This window comes from Passer montanus, unplaced genomic scaffold (assembly GCF_014805655.1).
Source record: "Passer montanus isolate IOZ18808 unplaced genomic scaffold, ASM1480565v1 scaffold9, whole genome shotgun sequence".
Lineage (NCBI taxonomy): Eukaryota > Metazoa > Chordata > Aves > Passeriformes > Passeridae > Passer > Passer montanus.
Genome location: NW_024374367.1, coordinates 1,970,276 through 1,983,560, shown reverse-complemented (window position 1 = coordinate 1,983,560; position 13,285 = coordinate 1,970,276). Strand labels below are relative to the sequence as shown.

The following is a 13,285-nucleotide window of genomic DNA, read 5'->3' as shown; positions in this document are numbered from 1 at the left end:
CAGGAGAAATGGATACTTTCTTTACAATAATTTTAAATATATCCTTAACAGAAATTTTTTGCACAAAATAATTTATGAAATAATACCGCTATATTTTATCAAGCTATCAGCCTAAAATATTAAATAATCCAAGGAATTTGTAATACTAATCTCTAGAATACTGGGGAAGAGATGAGTTTTTGGATGGTGTTGAGCAGAAGAGAAGAGCATTCAAAAGACATTCTGAAACCTCCTGACTGTCAAGTTCATGTTCAACCCTCATCCCTATACTCATCTTCATTTTTCTTTTGCCAGTTCCCTCCCACATTTCCTTCCTCACAGCTTCTTCCTCTCCATCAAATCAGGCATCATCCCTGCTTGTGAAATCAAACCAGCTGCAGTTCCTGAAAGAATGAGCTCCGAAGACGGACAGCCTGTCACCTTCAGTCACCCATGAACACTACGGGCTCCCTTCTGACCCAGCTGCAGAGCAGCTCCGTGTGTGCCAGCACCTCACCCTGCTACAGACAGAATCTCAATATTTCTACCACAAAAGCCAGTCTTGATAAAGAAATGCTGTAACTCCAGCCAGGGAATACCTCACTATCAAGGAGCTAGGTGGTCTAACCCAACTCCTGCCATTAGCATAAGACTAAGCTGCTAATTAGCAGAGCAGATGTGTATTTACTACAGCACCCATTAGCACAGAACTCCAGAGAGGTTTCTCCAGTTCCCAGACTAACGGGGACCTCGGGCTGCACATCCTATCCAAGGCTTTAGGCAGAGCTGTGGATCACTTCAGTGGGAGTTGGATTCCAAACGCTCTGAAAATCCAGGTCCAACTGCTGAACTTTGGGAACCAAGTGCTGGATTGGATGTGAGAAGGGAGAACGTTCCTGTGCTGCCTCTGGTTCCTCCTGCTGCCTGTAGCACTCAGGCTCACAGGACAACTGCTGCTAGCGTGAGAAAAAAGGAGAAGCAGCACTTCATTTCAGCCCGTTTTTATTTTTTTTTTTTGTCAAAGAAAGATTAGCAAGCAGAGAAGGAAAATTCTCCAGCAAACTGCCTCAAGTAGAATGCTCGTGTGAAATCACACCAACAGACGTCATCCTTTTCGCATCCTCTCAAAAGTGTTTCCCCCAGGAAACTAAATCAATAATCTTAAGCAATAGCAACTGCACACACAAAGCAGACTGCTTTAAATATAACATGAAAAAGCACTGCTCATGTTGTTTTTAGGATTATATGTTTTAATTACACCCCTTCACTCTCCTTCTTGCTTTGTAATTGAATTTTCTTTTATCTTTAGAAGGCTAACTTCATTCATAAGAGGCTCTGGATGGCAGAGTTCAATCCTTTCACTGCAGAGTCCCGAGGTCTCCCACTGCTTTCCAAGATTTTATTCACATTTTGTTTTAAAAGGGTTCCAGCTCAGACTAGCAAATGGGTTTTAAATGGAAATGCATGCATATCTAGAGGAGGTGCCTTATAAGGAAAATATACAAAGATTTCCCTTTTTATCTGAAGGCAACCCAGAAACAGCAATGTCCCAAGTTCCATCACAAATCTCTTAGAAGAAGTCTGCTCAACCAGCAGATATCTACAGGACACACAATTCTCTGTGAGATTACAGATCTGGGTGCCATAACATATTTTTCATTCTACCTGTGAGATCCAACAAACCTCACAAAGACCAGCTGGCTTGAATGCACTGCCATTGTGTCAGCAGTACGTGCTCCTGGCTGCCTGATGCCCTGACACGACTCCTTGTGTGTGAAAAGAAAATCCCTCTCCAGCTATCATTACTGACCGAGCAGAGCCCAGCCACCATTTCAGTTCCACCGCCAGCACATCTCTTAACATTATGTCCAAGGAGAAATAACAAGAGGCTAAAAGCACAGAAATATGGTTCCTTCTCACAGCCTGGATTACTTCATACACTTTAGGTGTTAAAGCAGTACCCGAGCCTTTCAAGTGAAGTAAGTGAAGTTTCATAACAGGCTGAGAAAACATCTCAGAGTAACAAGGCTTTAAATGTGGCACTTTAACTGCAGAAAACTGAGAAAAACATACACGCCAGGCTGGCTATAATGCCAGTATAGGTCTTCCTGGATTGATTAATTCCAAGAGACTTCAGGCATCAACATAAATAATCATCATAAGTCCCCTCATACGATCTTGGAACGTCTTCAACCAAACATGATCTTCCAACCCTGTGACGGGGAGCCAAACAGGCACCTCTCTTCACTGCAGCTGCTGAGCTGTGCCTGCACAATCCACTGAAACCATCCCTGCACTATCTGTGCTGTTTTCACTTGTTAAAGCTCCCTTGGAGTCACCTACTGCTCCTTGCACATGCAAACTGTGATGGCAGAACACAGCTTTCCCGTGGATCTTTCACCCTAAATATAATTACTGTATTACGAGCTATGCTAAACCATGGAATTCTCCCTCTCTAGGCAATGCCACAGAAATATGGCCTTGCCTTTTTTTATTGCTCATTAACTGATGTGCTCCCTTCTCATTACTCCCCTTGAAAAGTACTGAAAGCTTAAAAAGGAAGGAAAAAAAAAAGAACAAGGAAAGAAAGACAACAGCTTTCAACTACACATTTTGAATCACAAGAACATTAACAGGCCTACAGGCCTAAGAACAGTTAAAGCACAGGGTTTTAGTAAAGAGCTCACAGTAAGGGATGATGCTCTTATTACCCCAACATCAGGAACGGTAAAATTACAAGAAAATCTGTTCTCATTTTAAGATTTTTTTTTCTTCATGTCTGTTCATACAGAGAGAAAAACAAGACTTGAGCCTAAGGGCTCAAAAGACAGTGCAACTGAAAAAGATTTCTCTATTTTTAGGAGTACAATTTCAAAGCTTGATTCTGACAACACTGGAACATTTACACTGTCATAAAAAGTGTTTTCAAATTCATACTTTTTTCCCCCCACTGAATTATTTTTGCAGCCCTTTCCCTGCAAAGTTCAACATGTATTTTTTCAGACATCACTGTGCTGTCACATGCAACCTTCTTTCATTAATACATACAAAAGAGAGATAATACTCTTCTATTCAAGTTCCACTTCAACTTTTGAATCATTAGTTGCGATCATTAAAACAGAATTTTAATTCTGTAGCAGGATGCAATAAAAGCAGAAAAACCTGAGAAAAACCAAAGGATACCTCTGAAACTTGAAAGCACTACATTAAGTTATTTTATGAAGTCTGCATTTTCTTCCCCCATGTCAGTATTCTGCATCTAAGTGTAGCCCTTGGAAGTTCTTTAGAGCTAAACCCACTAGAAATACCTGTATATGTTATAATCACATGCTTCTGCTGTGACATTCCATTTTAAATATACTCATGATTAAATGGAAAAGAAAACCGTTCGTCTGGTTGTGTTTAAAAAACACATCTCTGCTGACAGCCCAAGTCTGTTTTGATTTGCTCCCTATAGAAATGGAGCTGCTAGAAAACATTAAGTGGCAAGTGCAGCACTGGATGTAAATTACACCATCTCCACTTAAGTGCTGCCCTCAGCAGCAACCGGAAATTGCAGAGCCCAGCACTGCCACAATCGCTCCAGGAGCAACAGGGATGTAAAAAAAATGAATTATCAGATCTCTATGCAAAGCAAGAGCATCAATTGAGTGGAGAACTGGCCTGGAAAAATACTCCCTAAAAGCTTTCCAAAGCGGAGGTCAACATCTCTGCAACATCTTAACTTTAATTCTCGGTAAGGTGCTTTGTTAGCCTTTATGGTTATAAAAGGGTCTTCTAAACACAAAAGATTAAAAGCTCGTTCCCTGATATGAGGGTTGGGCACACCCAGAAGAAGTGAATGGCCACAAAATGAACAGAAAAGTGCTGAGGTGCAGACAAAGAGTGAATGGATTTTTCTAAAGGGCAACAGAAAAACACTCATTAACAGCAAAATGAAATCACTTTTCTTAGATCAACAATCTCCAACGTACTTATTACCTTATAGCAAAGTAAATAATGTGGAATATAAACCCTTTGGATTGTGGCATTTTCCCATCCAATAGGGATTAATGTAAGATGCATTTTCTCCTGTGCCCATCCCACAGGTGTGGCCACAAGGAACCATGGAGCCACCACAGGAGACTGACTTGATCTTCTTCTTCCAGACCAGGGATGCTCATTTTGTCCTCTTCCAATCTGAAGCACCCACTGATCTATTCACACCACAGCATGTAGGCCTGCTATCTGGGAATACATATCTGAATTACCAGCATTTCAAAAGCTTCACAACCTGAGAACTTCAGAATAATGTTTTTTAAAATGTTAAAAACATCAGTGTGAAGTCCATACCACATGCTGCACAGCAGATCTAGTCAAAGATCACTAAATGGTAACACTTCATTAAATGAAGGTAATTTATTAACCAATTATAAGACTTTTAGAAAGCAGAGGATACAATCTGGGCATTAAGGCCAAACCCAAGTGATCACCTCAGGTTAGAGGGTGCTTTCATCCAATGAGACTTGAAATAGTGTGGAGTTTCTTCTAGTACATCTCATACTTAAAAGGCTGATTATAAAGACAAGAAATAATGATAGAAAGAAAAAGCAGTTGTTCACAATACAAGGAGGACTAATGACTGTACTCTGTCCTGCTTTTCAAGGGAAGCACACAAACATCAGAGTGCAAAGTTTTAAGACAATACAGAACCATTCAAGAGATAAAAAATAAACGCTGTTTGCTAAGAACTGCAGAAGGATAATAGCAGATGAAATTAAAGGCAAGATAATAAGACATAGAAAAAGAAATAACCTCACCTATACAATGTGATCTAAATTAGCTACTGCGACTCGGAATTTTGAAACTGTTACAACTAATTCTCTTGGAACATCAATTTCATACTCATTAAGAGCCCCAAGGAACGCAGAAGAAAACAACAAGCACTGTACTACACTTCTAGCAATCCAGAGCCCCTTGAGACAGCCTGTAGTGCTGGTGTCAAAGAGCCATGGAAATACTAGAAGATGCACCAAAAAAAAGGTAAGAAAGAGCATTGGAGGCTTGAAATACTTCTATACTAATAGGGATGGATGGATAATTCAGTTTTATAGCAAAGATAGGAAACACCCACAACCAGAAAGAGCACCCCTGTCCAGCACTGCACACACAAGCTCCAGATGGGCTCCAGCATTTTCTACACAACACACGAGGTTTTCTTCTTTGAGCTGAACACTGCAACCATGGGAGAGCACAAGAGCTGTGCAACATCAAAACTAGGATCAAAAAGAAGTATAAGGAAAGTTTATTCCCTATTTTTCCTACCACAAGGAGCAGAAAACACAGACTGAGCACCTTTTGACACGGCACTCAATGAGCTGCAGACCCATAACCAGGTGTGGATTCAGAAGGGACAAAGTAGCAGAGACCAGCTCCAATCCCCAGCTCCTGCGTGGCTGTGTCACCACCAGGACAGAGCTTCTGAGCTCTGCTTCAGTCTCAAGAGATTTCTGAGGTGAGACACAGGACTGGGTGTCTGATCTGACACATTATGGCAATTTTTATGATCATCCCAATTTCAGCCAGACTTGAAGCCACTCATTCTCCAGCAATGCAAAGACATTTCTCAGCCACACCCAAGAGCCACCACAGGGGATTTCTGTTTCAAATCTCTCTGTTAAGGTAGAATCTCAGAAGGGCTAATTTTACACAGTGAAGTGGATCTTGCCATGCTGTTTGTCAGATGCAGTAAGGTAAGGCAGATAATGAAGAAATCATACACCATTAGTCTTTGAAACCAAAAAACACCCCTTCATTCAGAGACTTGTCCAGCCCAACCACTGTAACCACCATGACCCAGCTTTCTAAACCCATACCTCCCCTGAAGCAACAATGCTGCTATTTTTCTTTAAAGATGCCTTCAGTAATTGATAGAAAGTTGATATTTTTCTGCAATATAATCTACATTTACATTTGCATGTAAGAAAGATCAAGACTAACAAAGTATTGTCAGATGCAGTAAGGTAAGGCAGATAATGAAGAAATCATACACCATTAGTCTTTGAAACCAAAAAACACCCCTTCATTCAGAGACTTGTCCAGCTCAACCACTGTAACCACCATGACCCAGCTTTCTAAACCCATACCTCCCCTGAAGCAACAATACTGCTATTTTTCTTTAAAGATTCCTTTAGTAATTGATAGAAAGTTGATATTTTTTCTGCAATATAATCTACATTTACATGTAAGAAAGATCAAGACGAACAAAGTGTATTTGATGTCATTACCTACAGCACAGCACAAAATGAATGCATTTATATAAATTGCCTTAAATAAAAGCATACTAAATTATTATGCAATACTGTTATTTCTCAAAAACCTAAAAATAGTTCCTAGTAAGAGGCAACTACTCTTTGGAAACAAAAGATAAATGCAAAATATTAAATCTGACTATTGAAATAAAAACTTAGATTTACTATGAAAAGATAATTTCAGCACTTCTTATTGGATAATAATAAGAATTATAATTTTTGTCAAGTTGCTTTTAGATGGAAGTTGAACTTCAATTAGAAATAAAATTTGCACTTTCATTTTAATTGGATAATGAGCATTCTTACCTTAAAAACATATACAGAAACAAAAAAAACCCAATATTCTGGTATTCATTAAGTAAGAACATAGAGTTAAACCAAGGAATGCTAACATTAGTTTAAAAATTTGTGGCTTTTATTGTCACCTTGCCCTTCCAGCTGTTACCCTGCTGTCTTTTTTTTTTTAATGAAGACCAGAAGAAGAAACAACCATCCTTGAGTCTTCAGTTTCCAGTCACTATCTGTCTTACATAAGATGAACCAGTAAAAAATCAAAACCAGACAAAGCAGCTGTTGGACACTCTACACTTGCAGTGAGGCTAGAATTATCTAGAACTGGCTTATTATCAAAACAAACTGGACTCCTGCTTCAACCAAACCACTTCCCTAAATAAACTGGTTTTCATTAAGGGGAGTGACAAAATACATGTTTAAATTTACTAAGGAATAAGACCAAAATGTAAGATTTGCCCACAAGAAATAGGGGAATTCAAAATTAAGCTCCTTCTCCCTCCTCAAAATCTACTTTAAAAGTTTAACAAATAACTTATGATATAAAATAACCACATGAACAAGAAGACTTTTGCTCATGGCCACTGGACTAAAAAGCCTCACAGCTAAATTGATTGGATTTTGTTTTGCAAAAAGAGGAGAAAAACCTCCCTGGAAGGGGGGAAGATTTCCCTATGCTCGTGCCCATGGTCACATTCATTTAAAAGGAGTTGATTAGCTCGGTTCAATTGGCCAATTAGTGCTATATCTGTAACACTTGTGACTGATCCTGTGCTTGCATTATTTCTTAGGGCCATTAGTTTAACCCTCATGGTAACACTTTAAAGAGCAATGAGCAGAGTTAATCCTGGAAGGAATCACTGCCTCCTTCAATAATTTCTTTTCTAGGCTGTGCATTCTGTGAGTTTTGCTGGCCCAACTGCAAGGAAGTATCTCCATGTTCTCCCTCTGCCTGTCTGCTTGGCATTCTCTACCTGGACATTTCTTTAGGAACCTAATGACAGGCCCTGAATTTACTTAAAAACACAATTTCAACAATTCAGTGCTTAAAACATTGAGGGTGGCATGTTTGGAACTTGACATTAGAAAAAATAAACACTAATATTTATAGATATGTGAGGGAAAGCCTGTGTCTATAATACATACCCCTGTCAGGCTTCACTAGCATTCTTCCATGCTGCTGTGAACCACCACAGCTTTTTCAGCACCAGGTCCTCATTCAAAGTTACTGGGCACTAAAGCCAGTGTTGGCCTCCTTTCAAAAGTTGCTGTGACACCAAAGACACTCTCAAAAACCTACTGTGGTTTCAGACAAAGCTTTACAGTATAATGGAGTTTCACAGTCCTTAAAATTTTTAAATTTTTTTTTTATGATGTCAAGACAAATAAATTTCTATTTTTAAAGCAGAGGGCACAGCTCCCTGTGCAGAGAGCAAAGTGCATGCTTGAGCTGCAAACGTGCACGTTACTACAGCTCCCAAGGAGGTGGGGAATCCTAAATGGATTTCATTCAGTCAGGCAACAAAAAGAAAAAATACACCATATAATAAAAAAATAAATTGTACATTTGTATGTATTTTCCCAGGTCAAGAGATCACAAAAAAGATAAGAAATGCCAGAGCATCACCTGCTCCAGCACAGAGAGGTGAGACAGCCACAGGACTCGCAGAGCCATTTGTAATAAATGTGCACCCAGCACCAGAGTGGAAGTGCTTTCACTTCCTGACTTGATTGGTTTCTTCTGGAAACAATGACAAATCTGAAGGTGCTATTTACGGCTTTCTGTCACCCATTGCCAGAAGAAATAGTGACTACAGCCTCTAAATACATCAAGACAGAGTTCATCTTCTCCAATCCACTTGATATCTACTTCAGGATCGCTGCTGCAGTCCCTCACATCCTTGAAAAGGATTAAGTGACAAACAGCAAAACCTTGCAGGGTTCCCCACCACCACCATTATTTGCAACCAATGACCCAATTCTGCAAGACAGAGCACCTCTTGAGATACGCTGAGAGCCCTCAACTCCAATCAGCCAAAATGGGAGAGGAGGTCACTCAGCCCTGCATCATTTACTCTTAGAGAAAAAAATAATCCAAGATGCATCTCTTCTCTCACTGATCAGTACTCTCAGAGAATCTCAAAGCTGGTTTAATAGCTGCATCATTTTTAGATAACATCACATTCCACTAATCTCCTTCCCAACTCATCTGTTTGAAGAAAGAGATCATTTCTGTAGTGAACAGAAGTGTCCTCAAGTGTAACAGCAAATAAACCAGTGTAAATGAAGTGCCACAGCAATATAAACAATGACCTTGAACACCAGCAAACTGCTGTTCAGGATGACTCTAGGGACAATAATCACTTTTTAAATGTCCACATAATCTGAACAAATTGCTGAGATTACCTCTGTAGCTACAACTCACCTGCACTGCAGGTAAAAGCATCTGCAACCTGTCCATGTTCCACATCCCAACGGGTGGAAAAAACCAAAACAAAATATATGGCTCACACCAACTTTAAGTGAAGGGAAAACTCTTACTTGTACATTATTTACCACAAGTAATCCATGCAGCAAAAAGCTTGTGTCACTTAAGGCTGCCCTGTCTTATAAAAAAACCACACTTGAGAGAGCAGAAATCCCAGTACCAGAGCGAGGCATCACAGAAGAGATGGCTGTGCTACTGCAAACCTCACTGAAGCCCTTCCTACTTCAGGTTTTAACATTGCTGCTTACCTGGTTATCCCAGCAAACAAGGCTCCTTAGATCAACATGGGATACCTGCATGTGTGCAGTTTTTTTGCCTCTCCTCTCGGGACTCTTCCCCAAACCAAGTCAACAAAACATGACTGAGGGTCTGGGGTTTCTGTGACACCAAGATCCAACAAGTGTTGTGCTAGCATGCTTATTTTCACAGGGAAAATAAATCTGAACATCACTGTCTCCACTGAAAGATGAATGAAGACATCTCAGACAATCCACAAGACATAAAGAAAGGGAACAAGGGAGGGGCAGACAGATGAAGAAAGACACCTTGGGACCTGGGCTTCCTTGGCCGTGTGGCTCCCAGGCCTTCTTTATTTGCACAGTTCCCAGCTGAACACTCCTCAGTGGTGTCTGTGGGTGACAATCCAACAATCCTGAGCCAAACAAAGCAGAAAAGTACCCTGAACACTTATGGCCTTCCATCTCCAAAGGTTGTTAAAGCATTCCCCTACCACTCAGGAACCACCATGCAGCTTTGCATTAGTTAAAATTCACTAATTTCCCAGAGATGTGGAGAGTCACCTGGAGAGTCCCAACTGATAGGCACAATATCTTGTTCCAGCCTAAGTTCACACCCTCCTTTCTCATAGGGGAATATTTAAACTATTCAAACATGTAATTCCCCTAAGAAATGCCCTATTAAGAATGCAGAGAAAAATTCATGTTGTAATGCTTTAATTCTACAGACCAGCCTTTACTAGGAACACTTAAAAAACCACAATCTCACCCATAAATAGTGGCAAAACAATGAAACAAATTGTTACTATTATTATTATTATTATTATTACTACTACTATTATTACTGTTGCTATGATTATTATCATATTACCACCACCAATCCACAAAGATTGTCAGCAAAGTCTGGGAAAAAGGAGGAAAAATCAACACAGATACCAAGTGAACAGAAAACGTGTGTCTCATATGCACGAAATCTAACTTTAAAAAATGTATTTATATTCCGTACCCTGGGAACCAAAACCATTTTAAAATCAAAAGAGCACTAATTAGCATCTCAATGCTTCTTTCATAGGTTTTATCAATATAAAGAAAGTGGAAAGAATTATGGATTAAAATAATAAAAATATATAATTACAGTATAAAATCATTGCACCGATGTAATGGCTTTAAAAATCATAAGATATAAATTTAAGACAAAAATTTCCTCTCATTTTTGACTTTTTCTGAACTTCAAGAATGCAAACTGCTAAATGTCACATTCAGGACATTTTCAGGATCTCACACACTGACACAGTGTTTGCCTTCAGCACCACTTCAACAAGCATTTGAATCAAAACAACAAAAAAATCAACTCATTCCCCTTTATTCCATCCCTTAACTTTTCAAGTAAGAAAGTAATCCTGAGAGGGAGAACCCCTATGACCTTAAAAGCTTTAAATAACACCCACTTCAAGTTTAAACACCTCAAACTTGACAGCCACTTCCCAAAAGCAAGAGAGGAGCACAAAATCCAGTCCACTACCAGCACCAACAGTGATGCTCCAAGAGACCAAAACAAAGATGACACATAAAATCTGCTAATCATCAAGCAAGATTAGTCAGATGAACAACACAAAAGAAAGCTGTTATAGGTCCAGAAAACATTTGTAACTTGCACAGGCTACACTGTTTCAAGTCAATGACCAATCTATAAAACACAGAATTGCACTCTTAAAAAGTCAAGAAACCAAATCCCAAGACAATTCTGTAGCATTAAGGCTGCCATGTCATTATAGGAACAATGGATGTAATGCAAGCCCTGTGGTTTTAGACACTGGAAACTCTCTCCCCAAAATGCCCCTTGCTAAGCACCTCCAGGTTTAATTTTCCCGTGCCCTTAAAGGACACTGTAGTGGATTTAACATGAATCATTTCACTGTCAGCGTGCTCCTGTAATTAAGTTGCCACGTGCCTCAAGTGCATCACTTGTAGGACAATTACTTAAGTCAAGCCAGCACCAAATGACTGTATTGATGTCTGCATCACTGCATGATGATCATGCCACGGCCAAACTTCACAACTGGAAGCACAGCAATGATGTTAAGGTGAATTCCAAACACGGTGGATTCAAAAGGCAACCACGATGGAAAGGTTGTGGTCTACAGTTGTCACTGGTCTGCCATGAAATGACAAAAAATCCCCTGGAAAGTGTTACCAAAACACACCACGGCACATGTTTTTGCAGTATTCATTAACATCTTCCCCATGAGGCAGTGAAAGAGTTCCCAGAATATAAAGATCACACCATGCAAACTCTATCAGTCATTAACATGTCAGCTTACACTTAATCCACCTTTTCCACACAGCAGCAATTGCTTAGGAGATTTGCCAGGTTTAAGAATCAGATAAGATAACTCAATAGCGGCAAATTAATAGTACAGGGGGAAAAAACCAGCAAAGGGAAACCCATAAAGATCAATAACTGCAGAGATCTGCCACTGCCTCCCTGCTCTCTGCCTTGCACTGCTGTCTCCCGTGAGGAGGAGCGTGTCAGCTCCAACGTGACAGGATCCTGAGGTGTCCCAGGGTAAGTGCCAGCCACAGACACAAACAACGGCAAAGCCATTCTCCCAAACCTCCTGTGCCATCTCCTAACTTTGAGTCATTGAAAAAAGCAGCGAGAGCAGTTGTATTTGGTTGTCCATCTTGTCCACAAGCATCTTCCTAACACAGGTTCTGGGAAGAACCAGATTTCATTCTCATCCCTCAATCACAGCAACAATTCACAAACCGAACGCAAAAGAGGAAGTGGCTGAATCGAAGGCAGGAAGGCCACTAAGTGTTCTCCCCAGAGATGATCTTTTACATAGATACTTTTAAACTTTTTTTTTTAAATTGTAAAATCCATGTCAGTACCACCTACTACACAAGAAGGCTTTCAGTTAATTGATCTATTTTTATCTTTACATTGATTTACTTAGTCCTAACAGTTGGCTATTTTGAAACAGTCATCACAGACCACAGGCAGACCAGGAATCCATCCTGCTGGATGCTGTAGATGCTACAAGTTACAGCCTCACTCCTGAAGGAGCAAGACTTCTTGCCATTAACAACTTTTCCTCTACAAATCAGACGTTTCTGACCAGTTCACACACATCGCAAACCTTATGTAGGTTGCAACAATGGTATTTCTGAAGTTACAAGGTGGACTATCATTTTCTCCAGCGTGAGTTTTGGTGGTGCACCTTATAGTCTGCCTCACAGAACTGTTCGCTATGGTAACCTCCTGGGCTAGTGACAGCAGCCAGCTCCCATGAAGGAAGGAAGGCACAGCAAAGAAGCAGCAAGTTAGGCCTTTTCTTCTGCTGCAAAACCTCTTCCACCAGAATTCTGCTGTCAGAGCGGCTGAAACTGACAGACATGAAGGTTACCATGTACAACCTTTTTATAATGGCAACAAGTTTCTCCAAAGTAGATATAATTGTTTCTCCAAAGCACGCATGTGACTGAAACAGACATCACTGGCCTATTTCTCAATAAATAAGGGCCTTGCAGAACTGCAACAGCGAACGCAGTTACAAATTCACAATTAACTGCCCGCGCTATTTTTCTTCTCCTTTCATTATTTCCACTGTGTAGGGGGTGGGGGGGGTGTGCTGGTAGCAAGTTCGCAAAAGCCACAGACGGAAAACTTGCTCAGTCCTTCCGACGCGGGCATTCCGCCCCGCCGCTTCCAGCCGGCGCTGCCCGGGCGGGAGCCCTCCCGCAGCCGCTGCCCCGGCGCCGCTCCCTCCCCGGCCCGAAGTTGGCGTCCCGGGGCATCCCCGGCGGCCGCCCGGCCAGTGTCACCGGCGCCCGATTTACGACTTCAGGTGCAGGAGCGGCGGGCAGCGCAGACCGACTCCCCGAGAGACAAAGGCAGTGTGTCGCTCGCCGGAGCGCCGCCGGGCGCGGAGCCGCCGGAGGAGCGGAGCGGAGCGGCGGCGGGCGCGGCGCGCACACAATGCCCGGCCCCGCGGCAG

At 41.1% G+C, this 13,285-nt stretch overlaps 1 protein-coding gene across 2 annotated transcripts in view; it reads right to left on the bottom strand.

Moving 5' to 3' along the window:
* Nucleotides 1-13,285, bottom strand: part of SFMBT1 (Scm like with four mbt domains 1) — a 71,631-nt gene that overhangs the window by 56,711 nt on the left and 1,635 nt on the right. The window lies entirely within an intron of this gene.